The 15345-nt window shown below is 40.5% G+C and overlaps 1 long non-coding RNA gene across 1 annotated transcript; it reads right to left on the bottom strand.

Annotated features, from left to right (window-relative positions):
- Positions 1-1331: 1331 nt before the first annotated feature.
- LOC125540037 lies at positions 1332-3000 on the bottom strand. The gene is made up of 2 exons (XR_007297146.1): positions 2818-3000; positions 1332-1635 (listed from the first exon to the last, which is right to left on the bottom strand). It is a non-coding gene; the product is annotated as an uncharacterized LOC125540037 (long non-coding RNA).
- Between the last annotated feature and the right edge of the window lie 12345 nt (positions 3001-15345).

Below are 15345 nucleotides of genomic sequence, written 5' to 3'. Positions count from 1 at the left end.
TAGTTTCTATGTTTGTTTTATGCTTTTGTTGTTTCACCTTCCTCCAATAGCATAATTGCATCATCCTAATAAGATCTGTAGAGCAGGGTACATAGTACCATACTTAGATATGCAGTAAAAGCTGAACCTGCATTTTTTATGGTGGTCCCTATTATGGGTTCATCTGGTCTATTGAAACCTATACCTTCAACATTTGTATTATGGTCGATCCTCCGTATGTTGGGATATTTTTCTATTGTTAATAATGGATGCTAGTTACTAAGAAAATAATCCACCAAGGTCAAAAATGTAATATGTTTGGGAAGCAGAAGCATATATAATTATATATGCACCATTCTTAATCCACATTGTAATTGATCCCCTTAGTTCGCACTTTGTTCTTTTGCCACTTGTGTACACAAAAATAATCTTCGCAAAGAAGAAACGACTTAAGTGCACAATACAGCGGACACTTTTGCCCTTTTACCTGTTTGACTAAAACACACAGTCTGCTCCCTCAATCGGGATGAACCCTAGCCCGTGCTCACTCCTGACACAGCCGCCACCGCTGCCGTCGCCCTGCTGCTCCCCGGAGGCCCCTGCTGCCCCGCCACCACCTCTCCCTCTTGCTCCTCTTGCATCTCCCCTCGCCCCCCCCCCCCCCCCCCCCGGCCGCCGCTGCTCCCCGTCTCAACCTGCTGCTGCTCGAAAGACTAGTGGTGTTAAGCTTGTGAAGTAGTAGTTGTTAGTGTTGTTGCAAGAGATGCAATCAGATTGTAAGAGTTATGTAGTAATGCTTTTTCTTGGACAGTACTGTATGTACGCCATGATGCCAAACTTTGTCATTTGAGAGTGTTTTATCATATTGAAGTCGCTCTCCAACCATTGATCCAAATGAGCTGCAAATTTCCCAGAATATTTATTATTAGATTGTTAAATTTCTGTAATTTTTCGAATTTATTCTGATAACTTTCAAAATTTGGTCAAACTAGTTGATCTGAAACTTGAAATGCATGGAAACGTTGAACCTTTGATCGAAATAAGTTGAAAATTTCCCAGCATAGTTAGAATTTCATTGTTGAATTTCTGTAAATTTTTGAATATTTTTCAAGGACTTTCAAAATTTGGTCAAAATTTACAACTGAAAAATTGAATTTGAATTTCCTCCAAAATGTTTCATCCAAATGAGCTCAAATTATACCAGAATAGTCACACGTATATGGTGTTTTTATGGAATTATTTCAATTTTTCTGGGTTGTTAAAAAAATGTTCAAAATTTGGGCAGCATTTTGGCCCAATTTGGACATCATTTTGTTTGTTTTTCTGACTTTTCACAAAAAATTATACACATATGATCCAAAATATAACATATCTTTTGAGATGAACATATTCATGTACCATCACACAAATTGAACACAATATAGCATAAAACTGATATTTCACATTTTCATACATCATCTAACATAAGGCTATGATGTTGCACAAATTAGTAGGGGCTGCCAAGTCTGACATATTACAACCGAAAGCATAGAGAACATAGAAGATGATGCACAACACTAGATCTTCCTTCTCTTCGGGGTCAACTTCCTAGCTTTCGAGGTTGAGGTTGGGGTAGGTTGCTGCGATGCCTCATCAGCCAATGCCATAGCCAACATCCTGCATGTGTTGAGAAATATAAGATTTGGAAGAAAAAAAATTAACATTACAAAGAACAATTGATGTGTTTACCTTCTAGTCACAACATACTACTAGATCATGATTGGTGCGCGTTGCTGCACCCGTCTATTATTACAATAGAATGGTAGAACTTTTCATCAATATATAGATAACAAAATGTGAAAAGCATAAATGAGGGCTCCTGTTGTAGTGGGAAAAAAATGAGGTGAGAACATATAGAAGGATCATTTGACATTTGCATCATGTGGTGCCCACTCATACTGAGAGAAGATGGTAGGTTAAGAATGAAATAAAAATGTAAATAACTCAAATACGATGCCTCGATAAATGACTGGGCGGATTCTATTTTACAAGCTTGAACATTCTTAAAAAGTGCTAAAATGAACGTATATGGGAGTGAGAGGTCAAATACAGCTTTTAATACCAACACCATGAAAGAATCCTTCACTTTGTCAACTTTCGATACTAAAAAAGGAGAACGGATAAAACCTTTGATTATGGTAAACCGCACATGTTTTCAACAGATAGACTAGTAATTTGGAGTTCTTTTCTTAGATGGCTATATCTCTCTACCCTTTTTCTTTCGGCAGACTTTTTATAATGAATGATTTGTCTTTATTGCAATTTATGAATATGGATATCTTGCACTATGTAAGAAAGGTTTTAGTATTGCAGAAGTTGTGATCAATGCAGTATCCTCAGCAGCAAGCAAGCACAAGCAGCAGCGGCAGCGGCGGCCGCATAAGCAGCAGCAGCTCATAGCGGCAACAGCAGGAACGCACAAGCAGCAGGAACAATTCAGGGAAATACTACGCATACACTGTTGTTTTGCCTTGATTTGTGTTAATTTTGTTAACTGAGGACATAAACAACGGCTGCACTAATCCCAATCCTGGCTTCTTGCTATGGGGCGCTCCACTCTATCCTCGGCCCTTGGTCATTCCCAAGCAGCAGCGGCGGCTGCACACAGCAGAGGCAGCGGCTAAAGACTGGAGGAGCGGCGGAGGCATAAGCAGCAGCACATAGCGCGGCATCAGCAACAGCAGCACATAGCAGCGGCGCCGAGAATCACGGGCACAACCCAGCCGGCCGCCGCCGCTCTGCGTGCTGGTCACCCTAACCCTAGGTCGCCGGGGAGAGGAGCGGGAGAGAGGGACTCACCTCCTGGCCGGGATGTAGCCGCCGCCGTCTCCTGTGCGGGAGAAGGGGATAAGAACGAGAACGACGACCGAAGCTCTCGAGCGATTCCTGGTCAATCGATTGGCAAGGGTATTTTGGTATTTTTTTGCAGGACCCACTTGCCAGAGGGCAAATTAGCAAAGTGCCAGGTAAAGGATGTCATTGGGTCAATTACAAAGTAAGGGATGGCAAATTATCAAAGTACAAATAAGTAGTGGCAAAAGATCAAATTCCCCGCAAAAAAAAGTACCACTGCGAGCTGACAAACGTCAGAGCCATTGGTACGGTGTATTCTGCAAAGGTCAGCAGCTCGTGCTCAACAAGGCAGGGGAGCTGTTGCTATCACCATCGACACCCTTCGTCGCGGCAATATGTCGAGCACCTCGGAGGCATGTTGTGATCTAGCATCATATTGAGGACTTGGGGGTTGTTGCCCCTCGTAGTCGCTACCCGCGAAGTCGACAGCGGGGAACGACGCCTGGAGAGCAGACAAGCTTGTGACGGTTGACCAAGTGGAGGTGGGTCGGCAAGCCAGAGAAGAGAGCGAGGAAGACGGAGATGACATGTGGGCCCCTATGGTTAGTGACAGAAGCTAGTAATCCCGACCGGGATCATCCTTTTCCCGGTGTGACAAACAGATCTAATTGACTGGGATCAGTAAGTCTAGGGTGTCAACTTCTGGGATTAGAATGTGAAGGTTTGATTTTAACTGACTCTACAGAGTTTTAAGGTTTATTGTGGACTTTTTTCTATGGGCAGTGATAGGCGTCGGAGCGCCGGCTCAAATTTAGGCCGGTCACGCGCGACGCGCGAGCCGCCCGATCAAACCAGCCATGGACTATCTGATTCCCTTCCATTTCTTCCCCAACACGCACCAGATCCATGCGGGCAGCAGGAGAGGCCCCGCCCAGCTTGCCGGCTCCTCCGAGCGCCGCTGCCCCCGCCATACGTCTCACTCGTTACTGCCCCGCCGTCCATCTCCACCGTCGTTTCCCTCACCCCCCCCCTTTGCAACACCCCATGTGTAGCTCGTCCATGGTTGCTTGCAGCCTCCACCCCATAGTGGGTGCAGCTCCCTGACTTGTGGTTGCGGCATTGGGTGCACCGTCCTGCCGTCCTCACCGTCGACGCTCACTGCACGGGTGCACGCTGCGCGCACCGCCGTTCACCATCGTAGAAAACCAGCTTAACGGTGGTAGTTTTTTTTTGAAAAACAAGATTTTTTTTGAATGTGTCGAACATTTTTTAAAAATATGAAAACTTTTTGAATGAACAAATTTGAAAAAGGGAACCTTGTTTGAAATTCAACATTTTTTGAAAACATGAACATTTATTGAATTTGATGAACCAAATTATGAAAGCAGGAATTTTTCAAAATTTTAAACAAAAAGTTGAATCCCCGAACATTTTAGTAAAAAGGGAAAGGGGAAAAGAAACAAAATTTTGTAAACAAGAACATTTTTTGAAATTCAGAAACAAAAATTCAAAACATGAACATTGTCTAAAAATTGTAAACAATTTTCAAATGATGCAAACAAAATTTGAAATTTTCAATCATTTTTTGTAAAACAAGAACATATATTGAAAATTCTAAATAATTTGTAAAACCCATTTTTAATTCTTTTTGAATAAGAAATAAAAAGGAAAAGCCGGAAAACCAAAAAATGAACAACGAAAAAAAGGAAAAGGCAACAAAAAATATAAAGAAACAGAAGAAAAGAGGGAAAACGGCTCTGATAACCTTCTAGAAGGTTCCTAAAAACGGACATGAACCTGCTAGAAGGTTCCGAAAACCGAACGAACGAGATCACCTAACTAGGTCGGCCCAATGCGCTCGATCCTTATGCGTCTGTTCACGCGACGAGCATGAAATAGGGATTTCCTGTATATAGACTCGGTTTGGGATTTTGTTTTGAGATAAAGGGATTTTCATTTCTAAGTTACGGACTTGACCCGGTTTTTTGTTGTTGAGGAAAAAGGGCCTTTCCCAGGGAACACCATGGAACAGAGGATCCACAGAAGTTAGATCCAATCTCAAGGGAGTCTCTCGCCCCGGGAGGCCAAGAACACCATGGACCAGAGGAGGAAATCTTTCCCCATCTAGGGGAGAGGTAGAGGAGCAAGGAAAGGGCCTCTCCCCCTCTCTTCTGGTGGCTCCGGAGTGCTGCCAAGGGAACCAACATTGCGGCGATCGTCTCCATCAACTTCGCCGTCTTCATCAACATATCCACCACCTTCCTCCCTCTATATGCAGCGGTCCATCCTACAAACCTCTGTAATCCCGTACTTGAACATGATTTTTGATACTATGAATTACTAGTAATTTGTGTATTATGTATAATCACAATACAAATTCATTAAATTAAAATTAAACCACCTATGTTTTGATAAAATTATCATTTAATTTTGAAAATTATATTTCCGCTTTCTAGTGGAAACTCTTTTTGCTCTTCACTTCTAATCACAGTAGCACAAATATTTGTAATAACATCATATATTATGAAATTAAGGGAGTTGTTTTTTAAAGTTAAATTTGAAATACAGAGAAAATTAGTTTGGTCTAATTAATTTACCTTTTCAGACCTTTAAGTCGTAATTTTCTCATAATTTTTATTTCATTCATGTGCCCTCAACCTCATGGTGTTTTAAGTAAACTAACATCATGTAAAAAAATACTACATCTAAATTTTCTACAAGATGGTTGAATATTTCTTTCAAAAGTCAGCACTACTGCCATGTGCTACTCTTTTATATGGTGTACTGCTTCTTTTGAGAAAAAAACTTCTTCCATGCATTCTACAGTAAACTGCTAGTACTATGGTACTATTGGCTGCTGGGTAGCATCTGCATCGACATTTCTCTAGGCACTTCTAGCCTGTATTGGTGTCAGGGTTTTCGTCACCGCTCGAAATTTCGAGATTTACCATGGTTACCGCATATTTCGGCCCCCCTTGGTAAATGAGCATTTTGAGCTAAAAAATTCGAATTTTTCCTTTTTTTTTTGAATTCAAAAGCTCAATGTATAGTGAAGTATGGCAGCAATTGACAGCACGCGTGTAGACAACACTCCACTGAGCTAGTAGCTCTTTTATGATAAATATAAGTTCAAGTGCTATCTATATCTATTTTAAAAGAATTTGAATTCAAAATTTAATTTTAAATTTCGTTTGAATTTCATTTGAAATTTGCTCGAAATTTCATGGTAACCATGGTAACTACGTCAACGGCCCCTCTCGGTAAATATGCACCATTCGGTAACCAAAAGTTTGATTGGCGTACACTACATGGCCAGCTCACTGTGTAAAGCTAGGTCCTCACGTGGAAGTTCTGAACCAAACGTCACATCACATGGCTGATGAGAGGAGAATGGTGCCCTATGGCGAATCCCTGGCTTACTGGCCGTAGGATTGTCAGATCTAACGGCACTTGTGCGGACATGTTTTTTGAACTTAGAATCATTTAACTACAGCCGTCTGATTGTAAAGACCCAACGGCTCGTATGTCATATTATTGGTACACTATATAGTAGTATAGATATTATCCAATTATTTGTTTCATCGCTTTAATGTCTGAGTAGATTATTTTTGTCCTATGAGTTAATTAATGACCGTGATTTGTTTGAGTTGCATGTTTTATTTTGTTGTTGTCCTTTTGGTGCGCACCATATGAATGCACGCATACGTGGATCACACTTAAGGGTTAGTTGTACATTGAAGAGAACTATGCATAGGCCGGCCGGAGTGGTAGATATTTCCGTGGCTGAGTGTAGGGATCGATAGATATAGGATGAAAGGTGACCAATTTATCTTAATGCTATGGTTGAGTTTACCTTAATGAACACATTAGTATTTGCGATGCTTGCTAATAATTTAATTCAGAAGTACGTATGAACTCCAAGTACAGATAATATGTTAGCAGTGCTATCTGAACTGCAAAATATTAGAAGAAAATGGGCATACTTTTTTTAAACAACAGATGGCACACAAAGCGCCAAACTTTATCATTTCAGCTCAGTAGCAATGTGCACCATGACACAAAGCCCTGGAACTGAAAATTAGAAAGAAGAGAAATTGCAGGGCAAGTCATATTCCTATGAGCTGAAGAAAAACAAAACACATATGATCTTAGAACCTGGTGATCTTAGAACCCGGTGAGCTACATTGTGAGTAATACCATTGATCTCCTTAGAAATATGAAACACCCGAGACTGAAGATCTGTGGAGTAGCATAAGAAATCAGCTAAAAACTTTTCTAATAGTCCAAGGAGTAGTAGACTCTGTAATCTCTCTGCTAGCCACCAGTGACGCCAAAGATAGACAATCAGTGAGGAAAGTGTGCCGAGAAATGTGAGTCTCTTGGGCATTTGAGCTGCTAAAAGAAGGGCCAAAGCTTCAGCTTGCAAAGTAGTATTTGTGATGATGGTAGAGGCTTGAATCTGCACACTAACATCCATCTGATCCTGTGGCAAAGAAAGGTAAATACCAATTCCAGTAGCAGCAGCACCTTGTGATAAACCTGGGATTTTTTTTGCACTTGAAAGCTTCAACTAAGTATACTTTTGGCCCTGCTACAAGAAGGTCATACCTAATTGTTCTCCCCTGCAAAGGAACCTATTTAGTAGGAATTGAGGTACAAGTAGGATTTGAGACTGTATCTGATGAGAATGTTGGACAAGATCAGTAGTATCATTAGACAGAGAGTGACATCAACATTAACATGGTAAGTGAAATCTTTTCTTCTATAAAAAATATGGTTATTCCTAGATTTCCAAAGACATCACATAAATTGGGAATGTATTAACAGAAGCTTGCAGATGATTCACATTAAGCAAAGCAAGGACAATGCTATGTATATTGGAATAACTCTGAACTAGCACATCTGTTCTAATGAACCACAGATGACAAAACCAAGCAGCTCTCGCAAAATCACAACGGAAAAACAGGTGCATCTCATCCTCTTGCTGGCCACATCTACAGCAAAATTGAGATATATGAATAGAGAAGCGGCCAGCTCTCAAACCTGTAGGAGGAGCTTTTCGAAGGAGTCTCCAAGCGAAAGTTTGGACCCTAGGAATCATCATCTTTCGTTTCCAAATCATCTTGAGAAGATCTTTGACCTGCAAAGAAACTTGTGAAGGAGTATGTCTTGGGTTGGCATGAATATCCTGTGCACACACAATTTGTAAGTAGATTCGAAGTACAGAGCATTAGGAGTCATATCCCAACAAAGAATATCTGGATTGTCCTCATGAATTATACTAGTCTGAATAATAGCAAACGCTAAAGGCTGTTGGAAGAGAGTGTTGATGAGATTAATGTCCTAAACTTTCTGATTAGGTAGCCAAAGATCCTTAACCAGAGAAGGGTAAATGTATCCAGGAGGCTGAATGATGAGCTGATAATAAACAAAAGTACAAAGAGGACACCAAGGGGTACTCCAAATCAAGAAATTTCCTTGTGTTAACTGCTACCTCTTGAGCACTGCGTTGGTTTTCCCTTGAAGAGGAAAGGTGAAGCAGCAAAGTAGCGTAAGTATTTCCCTCAGTTTTTGAGAACCAAGGTATCAATCCAGTAGGAGGCTACACGCGAGTCCCGCGCACCTACACAAACAAATAAATCCTCACAACCAACGCGATAAGGGGTTGTCAATCCCTACACGGTCACTTACTAGAGTGAGATCTGATAGATATGATAGGATAATATTTTTGGTATTTTTGTGATAAAGATGCAAAGTAAAATAAAAGCAAAGTAAAAAGAAACGAAAACAACTAAGTGTTCGAAGATTAATATGATGGAAAATAGACCCGGGGGCATAGGTTTCACTAGTGGCTTCTCTCAGGAGCATAAGTATTTTACGGTGGTGAACAAATTACTATTGAGCAATTGACAGAATTGAGCATAGTTATGAGAATGTCTAGGTATGATCATGTATATAGGCATCACGTCCGAGACAAGTAGACCGACTCCTGCCTGCATCTACTACTATTACTCCACACATCGACCGGTATCCAGCATGCATCTAGAGTATTAAGTTCATAAGAACAGAGTAACGCTTTAAGCAAGATGACATGATGTAGAGGGATAAATTTATGCAATATGATAAAAGAACCATCTTGTTATCCTCGATGGCAACAATACAATACGTGCCTTGCTGCCCCTATTGTCACTGGGAAAGGACACCGCAAGATTGAACCCAAAGCTAAGCATTTCTCCCATTGCAAGAAAGATCAATCTAGTAGGCCAAACCAAACTGATAATTCGAAGAGACTTGCAAAGATAACCAATCATACATAAAAGAATTCAGAGAAGATTCAAATATTATTCATAGACAGACTTGATCATAAACCCACAATTCATCGGCCTCAACAAACACACTGCAAAAAGAAGATCACATCGAATAGATCTCCATGAGAAAGGGGGTGAACATTGTATTGAGATCCAAAAAGAGAGAAGAAGCTATCTAGCTAATAACTATGGACCCGAAAGTCTGAGGTAAACTACTCACACTTCATCGGAGAGGCTATGGTGTTGATGTAGAAGCCCTCCGTGATGGATGCCCCCTCCGGCGGAGCTCCGGAACAGGCCCCAAGATGGGATCTCGTGGGTACAGAAGGTTGCGGCGGTGGAATTAGGTTTTTGGCTCCGTATCTGATCGTTTGGGGGTACGTAGGTATATATAGGAGGAAGGAGTACGTCGATGGAGCAACGTGAGGCCCACGAGGGTGGAGGGCGCGCCTAGGGGGGTAGGCGCGCCCTACCTCGTGGCTTCCTGCTTGATTTCTTGACGTAGGGTCCAAGTCCTCTGGATCATGTTCGTTTCGAAAATCACGTTCCCGAAGGTTTCATTCCGTTTGGACTCCGTTTGATATTCTTTTTCTGCGAAACTCTGAAATAGGCAAAAAACAACAATTCTGGGCTGGGCCTCCGGTTAGTAGGTTAGTACCAAAAATAATATAAAAGTGGATAATAAAGCCTAATAATGTCCAAAACAGAAGATAATATAGCATGGATCAATCAAAAATTATAGATATGTTGGAGACGTATCAGTGGGTTGTGCCCACCTCGGTGGCCTCCCACACCGCCTCTTTGCTCTATAAATACCCCAATATTCTAGAAACCCTAGGGGAATCGATGCAAAGCAATTCCAGCCGCCGCAAGTTCCAGAACCACCAGATCCAATCTAGACAACATCGTGGAGGGGTTCATCATGCCCATTGGTGCCTCTCCGATGATGCGTGAGTAGTTCTTTGTAGACCTACGGGTCCATAGTTAGTAGCTAGATGGCTTCCTCTCTCTCGTTTGATTCTCAATACAATGGTCTCTTGGAGATCCATATGATGTAACTCTTTTGGCGGTGTGTTTGTTGGGATCGGATGAACTTTGAGTTTATGATCAGATCTATCTTTTTATCCATGAAAGTTATTTGAGTCTTCTTGATCTCTTATATGCATGATTGCTTATAGCCTCATATTTCTTCTCCGATTTTTGGGTTTTGTTTGGCCAACTTGATCTATTTATCTTGCAATGGGAAGATGTGCTTTTGTGATGAGTTCGATCTTACGGTGCTTGATACCAGTGACAGAAAGGGAACCGACACGTATGTATCGTTGCCATTAAGGATAAAAAGATGGGGTCTATTTCTACATAAATAGATCTTGTCTACAGCATGTCATCATTCTTATTGCATTACTCCGTTTCTCCATGAACTTAATACACTAGATGCATGCTGGATAGCGGTCGATGTGTGGAGTAATAGTAGTAGATGCAGGCAGGAGTTGGTCTACTAATCTTGTACGTGATGCCTATATAATGATCATTGCCTAGATATCGTCATGATTATTTGAAGTTCTATCAATTGCCCAACAGTAATTTGTTTACCCACCATTTGCTATTTTTCTCGAGAGAAGCCACTAGTGAAACCTATGGCCCCCGGGTCTCTTCTTTAATATATTTTCCTTTGCAATCTATTTTATTTGCTTTTATTTTCAGATCTATTAAAACAAAAATACAAAAATACCTTACTACACTTTATTTTATTTGGCGTTTGATCTATCAATATTTACAACTTTCTCCCATCCACGTGCCAATTTCTGGCGCCGTTACCCAAAAGGGATTGACAACCCCTTTAACACGTCAGGTTGCTAGTATTTGTAATTTGTGTACATGTGTTGTTTACGTAGTGTTGCTTGGTTCTCCTACTGGTTCGATAACCTTGGCCTCATTACCGAGGGAAATACCTACCGTCGTTGTGCTGCATCATCCCTTCCTCTTTGGAGAAATACCGACGTAGTCTAGCAGACATCATAAAGCCATTCTCAAAAGATATAAGTGAAGTGCGTGAAGCATTCTATAAATCAACCAAGGATTATCTCATACCAGCATGGTGCATAAAAATAAAAGGGAAAAATAAACACAAAAGACTCTCCAAGAATTTGCACATATCATGTGACAAATAAAAATATAGCTTCAAGTAAAATTACCGATGGTCGTAAGAAGAAAGAGGGGAGACCTTCCGGGGCATCCCCAAGCTTAGTTGCTTGGGGGTCCTAGAATATTACCTTGGGGTGCCTCGTACATCCCCAAGCTTAGTCTCTTGCCACTCCTTATTCCTTCATCCATCGTGATCTCACTCAAAACTTGAAAACTTCAATCACACAAAACTTAACAAAAACCCTCGTGAGATCCGTTAGTATAATAAAACAAATCACCACTTTAAGTACTGTTGAAAACTCATTCATATTTTATTTTCCATTATAACTACTGTACTCTAACTTCACCATGGCTTATATCACTGATACAATCCATAGATTCATTAAAACACGCAAAACAATGCATCAAAAACAAAATCTGTCAAAACAGAACAGTCTATAGCAATCTGAACATCCACCATACTTCTGTAACTCCAAAAATCCTGAAAAATTAGGACAAAATAAATTTGTACATAAGTATTGTGTAAAAAATTTCAGAAACTTTTGACGTTCCAATAAAAAATGTAAATTCACGCACTACAGCTATAGTTTTTGTTTTTACGCTGCACAACCAAACAAGCAATCTAATCATCCTAAAGGCAAATCTTGGCACATTATTTTTATAATACAATGGATTTGTACAAGAGGATAATTATTTTTTGTTGAAAATTTTCTGTAATGAAGGTTTGCAAAGTTTCCATGGGCATGAACAAAGTTCAAGGAGCTCCTCCACTTCAACGGTGCTCGTCTTTTCTTACTTTCACTTTTCTTTTTGAAAAGTTTTAGGTTCCCCTCTATATTTTTTTGTTTTTAAACTTTATAAAAGCACACAACAGAATAAAATGACTCTCTAAAACTTCCGAGTTGTCTCCCTGGCAGCACTTTCTTTAAATCCATTAAGCTAGGCATATAGTGCTCAAGTTATGGATCCACCCGGATCCCAAGGTATATCAAAGCCAATTTTAATTAACAATGATTTGTAATTTAGTATTGAGCACAAAGTAACATATATAAGTAACGACGAAGTCTAACTCTCTTCCTATGCATCGACATGTCATAAAAGAACAATTCATGCACATCAAGTAAAGGCCAATGCATAGTATAAACAGTTTTTTTGCAATTTTATCGTATTGGAAACATAGCGAGGCGGAGATGTAGTTCCTCTATAATAATAATTGCAAGTAGGAGCACCAAGCACATGCATATTATATCTATCAAAGTCATCATGTGCAATAGTAGAACGCAACCCATTATATAGTCCTTAATAAGCGCAAACTTCTTCGATATACTATAGTTGGGAGAATTCAAAAAGATAATAGGACTATCATGTGTGGGTGCAATTGAAACAATTTCATTCTTAACATAAGTAACTATAGCAAGTTCATTTCCATAAGCATAATTTATATTTGCATCATGGCCACAAGCATAGCAAGCATCAAGTTCATCAAAAAGGGATATTTCAAACGAATCCAAGGGATCATAGCAATCATCATAGCATTGATCCTTCGGTAAGCACGAAGGGAAATTAAACAATGTATGGGATAAAGAGTTACTCTCATTAGAAGGTGGGCACGGGTGATCAATCTGCTCTTCCTCCTTTTGTTCTCCCTCTCCTCCTCATCTTTTTCAACTAATGAGCTCACAGTGTCATCAATTTCTTCTTCCATAGATTCCTGCAAAATACTAGTCTCTTCTTGGACAGCGTTGACTTTCTCGATAAACTCATTAATATCAGCATTATATTCATAATTATCATAGCAATATTTAAGTATAGCATAATTTTCAGGTCTGTAAACATCATCATCAAAATTTTCACACTTTTCAAACAAAGATTTAGTTTCATAAGCACCCTTAAAAGCAACAAATTCTGCTATTTGTTCCGCATCACAGTAATCATATATACCATTAGCATAAGAAGCCAAGGTTTCATTATCATTAAATTTACATGAAAAGGGAAGGTGTGGAGCCTTCATCCTAGATCAACAAGTATAATCATATCTCTGACATAAATTCCAAGCATACCAATGTAACTTATGAATTTGATCCCATAACAGTTTCCCTTTTAGAGTCAAGCGATAATCCCTAAAGTATTCATGTTGATCCAACGTGTCTCCCATTATCAAGTTCAACAGGGTTTTCTCAGGATTATCAAAGTAGTGTTTAATACTTCCCACATGGCGAGCATCGAGGGTTTTAGGAGGTTCCCCATCTCCATGAGTAGCAAGTACACCTATTTTTTTTGGTATTTCGTGTTCCATATCCATAGCTAAAGATAGAGAACAACTTAGAGCAGAAAATAAAAACTACTTAGTGATAAAGCAAACAAGCCTACACGAGAATATTCACCCCACGCTATTGCTCCCCGGCAACGGCGCCAGATAAAGGTCTTGATAACACACAAGTGTAGGGGATCAGTTGTAGCCTCTTTCGATAAGTAAGAGTGTCGAACCCAACGTGGAGATAAAGGTAGAACAAATATTCCCTCAAGTTCTATCGACCACCGATACAACTCTACGCATGCTTAACGTTCGCTTTACCTAGAACAAGTATGAAACTATAAGTACTTTGTAGGTGTTGTAGGATATGTTTGAAAGATAATAAAGAGCATATAAATAAAAACTAGGGGCTGCTTAGATAAAGAAACAATTAACTTAGTCTAGCGAGCGTGGAAAAGTGGTGGTAGGAGTTGCGGAATTGTCCCTAAGAAATTTACTACGTTACTAGACCGATAGCAAGTTTTATGTGGGAGAGGCCACTGCTAGCATGCCATCCCTTACTTGGAATTCTATGCACTTATGATTGGAACTCTAGCAAGCATCCGCAACTACTGTCATTCATTAAGGTAAAACCCAACCATAGCCTTAAGATATATTGGTCCCCCTTCAATCCCATATGCATCAATTTCGATGCTAGGATGAAGCTGCTATCACGCTTGCCCTCTAATACATAGTCCTATCAACATACAACTAACCCTATGGTGTGATCCACACGCACGCTCATATGATGGGCACCAAAGGACAACAACATAACCACAAGCAAATTAAACCAATCATAGCAATTGACCAATCACAAATAGGACAACAAAAATCTACTCAGGCATCATAGGATGGCAACACATAATTGGGTAATAATATGAAGCATAAAAAACCATGTTCAAGTAGAGGGTACAGCGGGTTGCGGGAGAGTGGACCGCTGAATATAGATGAGGGAAGGTGATGAAGATGTTGGGGAAGATGATGGAAGTGTTGGCGTAGATCGCTGTCACACGATGATTTCCCCGGCGGCGTTCCGGCGCCACCGGGAGAGAGGGGGGGGGGAGAGCCCCCTCCTTCTTCTTCTTCTTCTTCCTTGGCCTCCCCCTAGATGGAGAAGGGTTTCCCCTCTAGCCCTTGGCCTCCATGGTGGTGGAGGGGCGGGAGCCCCTCCGAGATTGGATCTCTCCCTTTGTTTCCTTCTGTTTCTGCGTTCGCTGATTCTGGTCTTTCACTGTTTCTTGAATTCCCAGAGATCCGTAACTCCGTTTGGGCTAAAATTTTAACATGATTTTTATCCGGATATTAGCTTTCTTGCGGCGAAATAAGGGCACCGAAGACCTTATGGGGTGGCCACAAGCCTCCTGGTCGCGCCCTGGGTAGGGGGCGTGCCTCCAGGGCTTGTGGGCCCCACGGGCATCGTCTCACGTTGATTCCAGTTCCCAAAAATCACATATATTCCAATAAAACTCTCTATAAGTTTTTATTGCATTTGAACTTCGTTTGGTATGGATACTCTGCGAAACAAAAAACATGCAACAAACAGGAACTGGTACTGGGCACTAGATCAATATGTTAGTCCCAAAAATAATATAAAAAGTTGCCAAAAGTATATATGAAAGTTGTAGAATATTGGCATGAAACAATCAAAAAATATAGATATGACGGAGACGTATCAGAAAGTCTCGCATCAAATCGCTGGAACGTTAGGCAATGGAGAGTCCTTACAATCGGTAATGATGCGAGGAGTAGGGTTTGCCATGCAACAAATGCACTAGAGCTATAAGTCAA

This window comes from Triticum urartu, chromosome 2, assembly GCF_003073215.2.
Source record: "Triticum urartu cultivar G1812 chromosome 2, Tu2.1, whole genome shotgun sequence".
Lineage (NCBI taxonomy): Eukaryota > Viridiplantae > Streptophyta > Magnoliopsida > Poales > Poaceae > Triticum > Triticum urartu.
This window is presented reverse-complemented; position numbering and strand designations above follow the sequence as displayed.